Raw genomic sequence first — 13,126 nt, 5'->3', positions numbered from 1 at the left:
TCCACCTGTGCCTGAAGTGACAGTTCTGGGTCCAAGAGCTATGAATGGCTGTGTTAGTGCTGCAGATTGCTACACAGGTCAACTTTACCATGAAAACATGCTACATTTGGCCCGTTTTGCACTCTGTAGTTCTAACGCAGGTATTTCAGAATATAATATTATTCCATTTTTCTTTTCTTTTTTGAGAAAAACAAAGAAGATCCTCAGAAAAAGGATCCCCAGGGTTTTTCTGGTGTTTTTTCTGGGTCTTCACATTTCTCTGAACAGATAGACAATAACATGACAATAGGCACTCTGGCCATTTTGAGACCCTCTCCTTTCTCCTGTGGCTGACATCCTCTCCAATTCCCTCTTGCCACAATCATAACCCACCCACCCCCTATGCTGCTGGGGACATAATTCACATTCTTCTACCAAGTCTAGTCTGAAGTTCTGCTTAGATGTCAAGACGTAGAGTTCATGCATCTGGTGAAGAAGACTCAAGTCCAAGAAAGCTTATGCCATACTACATTTGAGAGTCTTTAAGGTGTTATTAATACACACTGTTGCTGTTTTTCTGCAACTATCATAGCTACTTCTCTGGAAGAAGAGTGAGCAAAAGCAGCAGGGGATCAGGGTTTCCTCCTTTTGTTCTGTCAGTGGCAAAATTTACTGCTAAAAATATACTGATTCAGCAATCTGGATAGCAGGAAACACTGGCATGAGACCCTCCTGCTCCTGATCTCCCTACTTCAATTGGTTGGTCTCTGAAAAGCATCTGCTTTAAATGAACTCTGCTGTGTCGTGACAGTTGGAGGATAAGCTATTATTCTCTGCAGGCCTATAAGAACAATGGGCCAAGAAAGACAGGAAATTGTGGGACAGGGGGCATTTTTATGTCCTTTGCCCTGAAAAGTAGATTTGTATGAGAGAGCTCTGTAGAAACTTGCTTCCACTTGTAAAGTAAAACTGAGATTACTGAGATAGCATATTCTGCATTAGACAGATACCAGATTCTTCTGCCTGCACTGTGATTTTGTAGATATGAGGAATAAATCATACAAACCCACACACTGGGGATGGGATGCAATAGGCTACTGCTATGATTAGTATACAAATTGACTGGGACCCTCTTGGTATGTTAGATTTGCAGTGTGGCTACAGTACCTCGTGTCTTCATTGCTATAACAGCAGTGATGTACATCAGATAGTCTAACATGGATCTGCATATTTCCTAGAAGAGTCATTTGCAAGCATTAAGGGGTAAAGGGAGCTAGAGGCCATTCAAGGTTGAATAAATAAAGAGATATACTGAGTACTGTATTAACAATAATTTTAATGTAGAAGCAGTAAGCAGTATCTTTTTTCCATGTAATTAGTGCCTCCCCCATGTTTTATTGTGCTAGCTGAGGCACAGCCTCCAATGTCCTGAAACATTTAAAAGGGGGAGGGGGGATGTTCACAAAACAGTGGGGCTTTTCTGCTGATGAAATCCTCCCACACGTGTGCCAGTTCTGGTTTTGCTTTCAGACTGAAATTGTACATTCATATACCAGGGAATAATCCCTATTGAACATTATTCCTACTAGGCTTGCGCTAGTAGGAAAGTACTAGCGAGGAGTGTTTCGTTACAGAGAGTATTTGCAGGCATTTCAGTGGGCACAAATGGTGGATTCTGATGTATAGAAGGGCTGTGATGATGAAGTGATTTTGTTTTAGGATGCTGTTCATGTGCTGCTGTTTTATGATGTTCTTGGATTTTTAAAAATAATTTTAACTATCTATGCATTTTTAGACAGATGAAAGCCCCAAAACTCCCAGACTTTCGTCTGTGTAAACATGCATAGGATTGTGCCTTTAGTGTTTGTTGTACTCAGCAATTGTATCTGTGTTTTATGATGTATTGTAAAGATTTTGGGGGGCTGTTTAGAGCTGTGGGTGGGATAGAAACCCAAAATAGAATAAACTTCACTAGGGAAGTATTCCATTCATAAAATGACCTAGTATGGGATGGAGAGCGGTGTCATTTTCCACCTGTGATCATGGGCACTAATAAACAGATGCCAGTGACATCTGCACTGCTGCAACACACACAGCCTTAGGAAAGAGGGCCCTTGCACACACTGCAGTTATGTCAATGGGACAAGAATTTAAATGCAATGTTGTGTACTTCCTTGGATAGAAACTGCATCATACCTCATTTTACTAGTAACAAAATATTGTAACTTGATTTGCTGGGAAACACACAATGTTGGCATAAAGGCAAAAAAAATAAAAATCCCACATGCATAAGGACAGTCCACTCAGGCTATAAAACCACCAAAAAACTAGCTGGATTTTATAGTCTGAGATTAGGAAAACCTTTGCCAAAACACAGATCTGTTTAAAGGGGAACCACCATCACAACTTTAGTTTAGCTGGATTGAGTCAACTTAGGCTAAAAAGTGTTTAATGTACTTCCTCTTTCTGCATTTTGCCTGAATCCTCTCTTTTTGGGGGTCTGAAAATTATTTATCATAATTCATTTGAAATTGAATTCCCCTTACCTGATGGACTGCTGCTTGTGAACCCGGTACTGGAACTGCTCTTGCAGGGCAGAGCGACGGGACTGGTTGCTTCTTCTCCTGCTGTTCTTTCCTATGCTTCCCTTGAGCCATATATTGGCTGAAAGAAACTGCATTGAGGTACAAAGGTTTCCTCCTATTGTTTGTACTGAAAAGGTCACATAGTTGGGCTGGGGGAAAAGGAGGGGACACTGACACACACACACACACACACATATATATATCTATATATCTATATATATATATAGTGAGCACATGCATTTCAAAGCACCTGATACTACTTTGATAAATACTCTTGGTTTTTAAAAAATATGTAATTACGACAGAGTTGGAGGAACATATGGAACAGGGTAGACTGTGGACCTCCATCAGCATCCATTTCGGCCAGTTCAGTTGCATGCGCAATCTTCAGTACTGGATATCATGTACCATTTGAAGACACTAGCTCAAAAGCAAATATACTGTATATATGATAATCCTGGAAAAGATGAAGGAAATTACTGGGTTTAGAGTCTCAGCAACAGGTTTAATGATATTGTTAGGATCTTTGAAATATACAGTGTAAAACCTGAACACTGAGAATTAATGAACTATCTACTGGCTGTTCCAACGATAACAAAATGAACTGGAAGAATGGAAAATAGTGGGGCCCTAGTGGGTCTCAAGAGGTATTCTTGGAAATAAAGATGGTGCTGGAGGCTTTGCAACATATCAACCTTCCAGTTTAAAAAAAAAAATTATAATTTTTTTTTTAAAGATCAGGAGGCGGCAGGGAGCCTGAAGGCTGCCATGGGAGATGTCTACAAGCACATTGGTAGCCATGGCCACCACATTGGGACCGCAGAATTAGGGCATTCCTTTCTTCCCTCCATACTCTACTCCCATTTTTCATTACCAAACAACGCTCAACTTTCGGTGGCTATTGTGCCATTGGGTTGATGGGCTCTTGAGTGGTAGTTTTTAAAAATATGTTTTCCTACTTCAGCAAACCCCACGGTTCTCCAGAGCATACTTCCCTCTTTTTTTCCTCAGTGGCCCTGTTTTGGCTCAATTTCTATATTTTTTTATTTATTTCATTTTTATACCGCCCAATAGTCGAAGCTCTCTGGGTGGTTCACAAAAATTAAAATCACGAAGAGCATAAAAACAACCAACAACCTAAAAACACAAATACAAAATACAATATAAAAAGCACAACCAGGATAAAACCACACAGCCAAAATTGATATAAGTTAAAATATGGAATTAAAACAGCAAAGTTTAAATTTAAGTTAAATTAGGTGTTAAAATACTGAGAAAATAAAAAGGTCTTCAGCTGGCAACGGAAGGAGTACACTGTAGGCGCCAAGCAAACCTCTCTGGGGAGCTCATTCCACAGCCGGGGTGCCATAGCAGAGAAAGCCCTCCTCCTGGTAGCCACCTGCCTCACTTCCTGTGGATGATCTTAAGGTCCGGGCAGGCACATATGGGAGGAGGCATTGCTTCAAATAACCTGGTCCCAAACCATTTAGGGCTTTGAATGTTAGTACCAGCACTTTGAATTGGGCCCGGACCTGGACTGGCAGCCAATGAAGTTGTAGAAGGACTAGAGTGATGTGGTCTCGCCGGCCAGTCCCTGTTAGTAGGCGGGCTGCCCTGATGAAGTTTCCGGACCATTTTCAAAGGCAGCCCCAGTAATCCAAACGTTGCAGTAATCCATTGCAGCATTGCAGTAATCCAAACGAGAGGTTATCAGAGCATGGATAACTGTAGCTAGGCTATCTCTGTCCAGATAAGGGTGCAGTTGATATATCAGCCTAAGCTGATTAAAGGTGCTCTTTGCCACTGAGTTCTCCTGTGCCTCAAGTGACAGTTCTGGATACAAGAGCACCCCCAAACTACAGACCCAATCCTTTAGAGAGAGTGCAACCCCGTCTAGGACAGGGTAAACATAACCTCGCTGGATAGATGAACCACCCGCTAACAGTACCTCCGCCTTGTCTGGATTGAGTCTCAGTTTATTGGCCCTTATCCAGTCCATTACCGTGCCCAGGCACTGGTTCAGAACAGCTACTGCCTCACCTGGGTTTGATGAAAAGGTAGAAGTGGGTTTCATCTGCATATTGAGGACACCTCAGTCCACATCTCTGGATAACCTCCCCCAGCAGCTTCATGTATATGTTAAACAGCATAGGGGATAAACTAGAGCCCTGTGGAACCCCATGGCTTAAGTGCCACGGCACAGAGCAATAATCCCCCAGCACCACCTTCTGGAATCGGCCACCCAAATAGGAGCAGAACCACTGCAATGCAGTACTTCCAACTCCCAGCTCAGACAGCCTATCCAGAAGGATACCATGGTCGATGGTATTGAAAGCCGCTGAGAGGTCCAGGAGAACCAACAGGGTCACACTCCCCCTGTCTCTCTCCTGGCAGAGGTCATCCCACAGGGCGACCAAGGCAGTTTCCGTTCCAAAACTCAGCCTAAAACCCAATTGAAATGGATCTAGATAATCCATTTCATTCAAGAGTGCCTGGAGTTGTCCTGCAACCACCCGCTCAAGCACCTTGCCTAGGAAGGGGATGTTAACCACTGGCCTATAGTTTTTAGCATCTTCCTGGTCCAGGTTTGGCTTTTTTAGGAATGGTCTGATTACTGCCTCTTTTAAAGAGGCTGGCACCACTCCCTCTCTCAAGGAGGCATTTACAACCTCCTGGACCCAGCCAGTAATCCCCTCCTTATTTGATGTAATAAGCCATGAAGGGCAAGGGTCAAGCACACAGATGGTCAACCGGACTTGGCCAAGCACCTTGTCCACATCCTCGGGCCTCAATAACTGAAACTCATCCAATAAAACTGGTCCAGATGGCTCTCTGAACACCTCTATTAGAGGAACTGCATTAAGCTTGGTGTCCAGCTCAAGAAAATCTGAGCAACTTTATCTTCAAAGTGCCGTGCAAACTCATCACAATGTGCTACTGAGGGTTCAACCATCTCATGCCCTGGCCCAGAGTGTAACAGGCCACGAACCACCCAGAAAAGCTCTGCCGGACGACACTGTGAAGATGCAATGCTGGTGGAAAAGAACTATCTCTTTGCCACCCTCACCGCCACAGAGTAGGGTTGATAGTGAGCTCTAACCCGTGTTCGATCAGACCCAGCACGAGTTTTCCTCCACCTGCGTTCTAGCTGTCTCCCCTCTTGCTTCGTTGCCTTTAGCTCAGGTGTATACCAAGGAGCTGACTGGGCTCTGCTCAGAGGGAGAGGGAAAGGGCGCTTGGGCATGATCGTGTCAACCGCCTGAGTCATCTCTGCATTCCGCAGAGTGACTTGGGCTTCGACAAGAGCACCGGCCATATCAGCAGGAAAATCTCCCAGAGCCCTCTGGAATCCATCGGAGTCCATTAGCCTCCAGAGGCGGACCATTTTAATAGGCCCCCAACCCTTGCAGAGGGGAAAGGCTGCCGAGAGTCTAAACCTCAGTAGGAAATGATCCAACCATGACAAGGGAGTGGATGTTAGTTCCCCCACTTTCAGCTCACCATCCTCCTGTCCAGTTGAGAAAACCAGATCAAGCGTGTGTCCTTTTACATTGGGCCAGTGACATATTGAGACAGCCCCATGGTTGTCATGGCAGCCATGAAGTCCTGAGCCGCTCCAGATACAGCGGCCTCGGCTTGGAAGTTGAGATCCCCCAGAACCACCATCCTGGGGGTCCTCAACACCAGGTCTGAGACAACCTCCGTCAGCTCAGGCACGGAGACTGTAGGGTAGCGAGGTGGATGGTCCACCAGCAGAATCCCTAATCTGTCTTGAGTACCCAACCCAAAATACAAACACTCAAGACTAGCAATCGAATGAACAGGAAGCCTAGAGAGGGAGATCGTATTTCTATAGACCACAGCAACCCCCCCTCTCCCGCCCTCGAGTCTGTACTGGTGCTGCACGAGTACCCAGGAGGGCAGAGCTGGGTGAGAGTAACCCCTCCCAGTTCACCCACCCAGGTCTCAGTGATACATACCAGGTCAGCCCCCTCATCCACAATCAGATCATGGATGAGGGAGATTTTGTTTTGGACTGACCTGGCATTCAGCAGCAGCAGCAGCAGCAGCAGACCCAAGAGCAAGCTGATAAATCCGACAGGAACTATCCGGTTGGGGGAAGAACCAGAAGAGGGGATAGCTGTAAGGAATCTAGCCCCTCTTCTCCTCATCTGGCCTGTTCCTCCCCCAGCACCATCCCTCCCCCTACCCGTGACCAGGGTTATGTGGGCATCCCCATATTCCCCAGAGCTCCCCAAGCACATATTAAAAATTGATAAAACACTTTTGCAAATTGCTGCTGGTTGCTGGTTGGCTGGTGCTCTCCAGAGAGATACAAACAGTAGGGTGGCTCCTCTGTGCAGTGCAAAGCGCGCACTCGGTGCCGCTGCCTCTGGCAGGCTGGAAGCTTTACCTGTAAGGAAGGCAGAGCACCTGGTCAGCAGATGTTCAACAGGTGGGGGGAAGAGACTGCAGAGAACAGGGCTCCTCCCCACACCAAACACACCTTATTACCTGAGGCACTTACTACCTGAGTTTTCTATTAGAAGGAGTGATTGATATTGCAGCTATGAGGCACTTGAAAGAGTGATTTGCCTAGAAATCATGAAGTGAGTTTGTAGCTGACATGTCACTTTCAGCTAGAGTTGCTAGCGCTTTCACTGTTCCTCCACACTCCATACACCAACTGCACTCTCTTAAACTTTGTACCTTCCTAATACAGGTCTTTACATGCTCTGTGTACTCAAGTGCAGTTTAATTTCTAGACTCAATACTTTTAACCAGATGACAGATAGATAGATCTCTGGTCCATACTTGTAAACCAAAATCATGATTTTAAGATAGTGCAGATATACCTGAACAGTACAAGATAGAAAAATGTAGTGCTGGTCCAGAGAAATTGTACCTACACCACCTTGGTTTTTGACAGAGTGCCAACAAGCCATTTTAGAAAAAAGGGGCAGGGAAATGGTGCCCAACAAACAGGAGAGAAAGACAACTCGTACATGAGTACTTCTAGTTCATTCTATTTTTAAACACCATAAGACAGCTCTGCCGAAGCAAAGCCTCAAAAAATTAGTTACAAACTCATAAATGTTCCTCTCCACGGAAATCTTTAGTAAAAGGCGAAAGATTTATACGATCTGAAGAGAAACCAGAGTATACCTAAACACGTTCAGGCGTTGCTACCGGGAGCGTGGCGACAGTTTCAAAGGTGAGGGTGAACGTAGAATTGGAATGCCAAATATCACTTCAATTCTAAACATTAGATTTTCATTGTAAATTATCAACTGTAATGATCAAAATCATAATGATCAATGTTTAAATGCCTTTAAAATGTACCGATGCTTGCACTTCCGTGCAATGCATGATGGATATGCAAATTATGCAGCTTCCCCCTTTTCTCAGAGCGGGTTTAATTCCGGCCCCTCCCCTTTGGCCTTTCTGTGTGTGTCTATGCAAAGGATGTCGGGTAACTAGAACCCCCGCGCATGTTCAGACCTAAGGTCGTAGTTTACGAGGGAGAGGAGGGAAACGAGCTGTAGGATAGGCAAAATATATTTAATAATATAGGAGAGGTAATTTATTCGGGCAAATGCAACGCCCAAAATCACTCCCTCCTTTACACAAAAGCTGTTCAGAAAAGCCTGTGCATGCAAGTAACAGATTGCAGCTATTCATTTACTGTATGTATTTATGTAAGCCCCATTAAATGCAATACTTTTTTGATGCACAAATAAAAATAATATTGGGGGAGGAGGAGAAAGCTCTAATTCACAAATTATTTAGCTCAGAGTTGTCTCAAATAAAATGTACTATTAAAATGAAAACCTCCCAAGCAATAATATCTACAAACGCTTGAGTTCCGTTCTTACTTCAGTAAAGTACTGTATAAACCAGTAACCTTCACAGCAATCCTATACAGGTCTACTCAGACATGTCCTAGTGAGTTCAATGGGACTTACTCCCAAGTAAGTATACGTAGTGTTGCAGCCTAAAGTCAGACTTATCTCCTATCTTTAAAAACACCAATCCTATACATGTTTATTCTGATATAGCGGGTTCCGCTGCATTCAATGAGACTCACAGGATAGTGTGCATAAGATTTATTTATTATTTATTTATTAATTACGTTTCTATACCGCCCAATAGCCGGAGCTCTCTGGGCGGTTCACAAAAATTAAAAACATTCAAAGTATAAAACAACAGTATAAAACCATAATATAAAATACAATATAAAAGCTCGACCAGGTAAAAACAGCAGCAATGCAAAATTACAAATTTAAAACACTAAGTTAAAATTTATTTATAGACTGTTAAAATGCTGGGAGAATAAAAAGGTCTTCACCTGGCGTCTAAAAGCAAAGCATATAATGTAGGTGCCAAGCGAACCTTCTTAGGGAGCTCATTCCACAGCCGGGGTGCCACAGCAGAGAAGGCCCTCCTCCTGGTAGCCACCTGCCTCATTTCCTTTGGCAGGGGCTCGCGGAGAAGGGCCCCTGAGGATGACCTTAGGGTCCAGGCAGGTACATACGGGAAGAGGTGTTCCTTCAGATAGCCTGGCCCCAAGCCGTTTAGGGCTTTAAATGTTAATACCAGCACTTTGAATCAGGCCCGGACCTGGACTGGCAGCCAATGAAGCTGGAAAAGGACTGACGTGATGTAGTCTCGTCAGCCAGTCCCTGTTAGTAACCGTGCTGCCCTGTTTTGTACCAGTTGAAGTTTCCGGACCGTTTTCAAAGATGTAAACTTTCTTAGAGTAAACTGAACTCAATGAAATTTACTTCTGAGTTGAAATGTACATGGTTCAAGCTGAAAGGCAGTGCAAGCTGCTAGCTTTCTTTTTAAACACAAGGGTGGTGTAGAAGCAACCACAATTGGTCTAGTTTTAAGAAATCCCAAATTATATTTTAACAAATTATCATCATTATTATTTCAATTTATCAGATGCCTTTCTCTTCAAAAAGACCCAAGGTATCTCACAACAGAATTATTTAAATCATACAAAATATAAAACAGCTAATAATTTTCATTAAAATACCAAAATATGATAAAACCACTAAACAAGAAAAACCATAATCAAAGCAAGTGATACATACAAAGGACATCATATGCTTTCAAATGTTTCTCTTCCCCTCCTTATTGTCTTACCATGATTTAATTAGAATGTAAGCCTATGCGGCAGGGTCTTGCTATTTACTGTTTTACTGTTTTACTCTGTACAGCACCATGTACATTGATGGTGCTATATAAATAAATAAATAAATAAATAAATAAATAAATAAATAAATAAAATAATAATAATAATAATAATAATAATAATAATAATAATAATAATAAATGCCTAGGAGTGGAGTAATCTTGACCTGGAACTGAAAAGAATAGCAAAGAAAAGTTGGTGCCATAGAGGCCTCACTGGGGAGAGCATTACACAGTGGGTGGATGTGGGGGGGTCATTACTGAAAAGGCCCTCCCCCTTGCTGCCATCCTCCAAACCTCCCTCAGAGGAAGCACTCTGAGGAGGGCCTCAGATGTTGATTGTAACGTAAGGAGAGTTTCATACCAGGAGAGGTGCTCCATCACATATTGAGGTCCTGAGTCATGTAAGACTCAAACACAGTACCCTGAATTGGGCTCAAAAACATATAGGCAGGCCAGAAGCAATGTGATTTGCTCAGACTTACTGGTTTTCATTATTAGTCTGGCCACCACAATTTGCACAAGCCGCAGTTTCCAAACCAAAAGCATTGTAGTAATATAACCTACTGAAGCTAAGCTATCCCTTTCCAGATAGGGGCATTGCTGGGCCAGCAGTCAAAGCTGGTAGAAAGCACTCTGTGTCACTGAGGCCACCTGCCCTTAATTATTTATGTAGTTTTAAACTTTTGTATCTTATGTTGTATTTTATGGTTTTAATTGTGAATTGCTCAGAGAGCTTTGGCTATTGGGTGGTATAGAAATGTAATTCATTAATATACATTCCATCTCACAATATCTTATTTGTGATCACCCAGACACCATGATTTCAACATCATTAGTCCCCCCTCACCTGTTTTTCTTTTCTCTCCCTCCCCACTGCTTTTTCTAACAACTTGCCTGATGAAGAGATCTGGAGATCCCAAAAGCTTACATATATTCTGTGAACTTTTGATTGGCTAATAAAGGTATTACATTAATATGGATTTTGGAGTTTTGCTTCCGGCCAACATGGCTGGCTACCTTTGCTTTTTATAAAAAATCTAGACAGCTCTGTTAGAAAGTAACTCTTAATTTTCTTTTCTCTCTCTGTCTCTGTGTGTACATTTGCATGGCAAAGAATTACTTGCAAAGCAAGGAGTTCATAAATAAGATGTGTAAATACAGCCTGACACAGCACGTCCCAAATTTACTATATAATATGAGTTTCCTTGTTGTTTTCTTCAACTGAAGTAATGCAGTCTGCTCAAAAGCTCTTACAATGAATCCACTGTTAAGGCAAAAATGGACAGCTCTTGACACGTGTTTCCCATACCATCTACTGCAACGAATGGCTGGCAGCACAAATAGCGGTGATTTGTGTGTATATGAGTTCTTCCTCCCCTGAGGTTTTTACAAACTGAAAATTGAAAAACAAAGGAAATTTTGGAGCTATAGATTCTTGGAGTGTTTTTGAAATGTATTCTCAAATTGGGCGCATACCTTTTTTCCTGTCATTCAAATCAAAGGTATCTCAGAATTAGGGGCATTTCCACTAGGAAAAAAATCTTAACACTACAGCAAACAAGCCATTTTGTCTTCACTTCCACTACCCTCTATTCTGCACAGGAAGGAGAGTTTCCTGAACCCGCTGGAAAATTCCAGCCTCCTACAGGCAGAAATAGTGAGGGAAACTATACATGAAAAACAAATTACCTAACACACATGGAATTATGTGAATATTTTGAAATAAATGAAGGGACTGTTACATCCAAAACCACCCTATGAGAGTCAAGGAAGGCCTTCATCAGACGCAGAGTTATTGCCTATGCAGCATATAAAAAGAAACACAGGGAGTTTACAAAGTGAGTCTTCGGGGAACAAATGTAAGCTGTCTTTTGCTTTACTTCACCTCCCACCAGTCCCCACAATAATATCAGACCCTGACCCATATGAAACATGACCTCAACCAAACTCTATGGCTTCAAGGTTGAATTTGCTCTTGCCAACTCTAGACGGCAACACTGGGCATTAGGAGAGCAACAAAACAAATATTTGGCCTTCTGGTTGAAGCAATCCCAGTCCAGAAATAGCATTATCCTTATATGAGCTGCTGCAAAAATAACCCGAACCACACCAAAACCAATCAATCACCTATTGGAAAACAAAAATATTCCATGGGGTGCAGTGGAGGCTGGTGGCTCCGATGTCAGCAGGGGTGTGAATCCGCTCCAGGTTTCAATCAGAACTCTAAAATACCTATCCAAGGAGCTATCCAATCTATCATGGGCATGATAATGGACTGGATGAGGGACAGCAAACAGACTCAATCCAGAAAAGATGAAAGTATTGTTAGTGGGTGATTTGTCTGCCTGCCTAAGTGATGTTCAACCTGTTCTTGAAGGGGTTGCATTCCCCCTAAAGGATTGGGTTTGTAGTTTGGCGGTGTGTGTGTGTGTTTAGATCCAGAACTGTCACTTGAGGCACAGGTGAACTTAATCAGGTTAGGCTGATATACCAACTATGCCCTTATCTGGACAGAGATGGCCTAGCTACAATTATCCATGCTCTGATAACCTCTCGTCTGGATTATTGTAATGCATTATACGTGGGGCTGCCTTTGAAAATGGTCTGCAAACTTCAGCTGGTCCAAAACCAGGTAGCAACGTTAAAGGGGACTAGCCAATGAGTCCACATTATACCAGGGCTTTTCCAGCTGCACTCGCTGCCAGTCAATGTCCAGGTACAATTCAAAGTGCTGGTATTAACATTCAAAGCCCTAAATGGCTTGGAGCCAGGATCGTCTCCTCCCATATGTTCCTGCCTAGACCCTAAGACCCTAAGATCATCTTCAGGGGTTCTTCTATGTGAGCCCCTGCCAAAGAAGTGAGGTGGGTGGCTACCAGGATGAGAGCCTTTTCTGCTGTGGCACCCCAGCTGTGGAATGAGCTCCCTAGAGAGGTTCACCTGGCACCTATGTTGTATTCTTTCTGGCACCTGGTGAACGTTTTATTTTCCCAGTATTTTAACATTTTATCATCCTAGGTTTTTTTAATTGTGCTGTTTTAAATCTGTATTTTAAATCTGTAAAATCTCTGCCTTGCTGCTCGGTTTTATTCTAGTTGTACTTTTATATTGTGGTTTTATATTGTGATTTAAATTTCCATATTTTATACTTTAAGCTATACTCAATGGTTTTAATTTTTGTGAACCACCCAGAGAGCTTCAGTGATTAGGCAGTATAAAAATTAAATAAATAAATAGAGTTCTGATTGAAACCCGGAATGGATTCACAGTCCATTCCATCCATTCACAGTCACCAGCCTCTTTCGCTTGGTGAGACTTGAACTTATCTATATTAATAACAGAAATAACACTCACCATTA

General features: G+C 42.7%; 1 non-coding gene across 1 annotated transcript; it reads right to left on the bottom strand.

The window, feature by feature from the left end:
- Positions 1–7,612: 7,612 nt before the first annotated feature.
- On the bottom strand, positions 7,613–7,728 carry LOC134404362 (U5 spliceosomal RNA). The gene has a single exon (XR_010025870.1). It is a non-coding gene; the product is annotated as a U5 spliceosomal RNA (small nuclear RNA).
- Positions 7,729–13,126: the final 5,398 nt, after the last annotated feature.

Source organism: Elgaria multicarinata, chromosome 9 (assembly GCF_023053635.1).
Source record: "Elgaria multicarinata webbii isolate HBS135686 ecotype San Diego chromosome 9, rElgMul1.1.pri, whole genome shotgun sequence".
Lineage (NCBI taxonomy): Eukaryota > Metazoa > Chordata > Lepidosauria > Squamata > Anguidae > Elgaria > Elgaria multicarinata.
The sequence above is the reverse complement of the archived record's forward strand: the minus strand, read 5'-3'. Positions and strand labels throughout refer to the sequence as shown.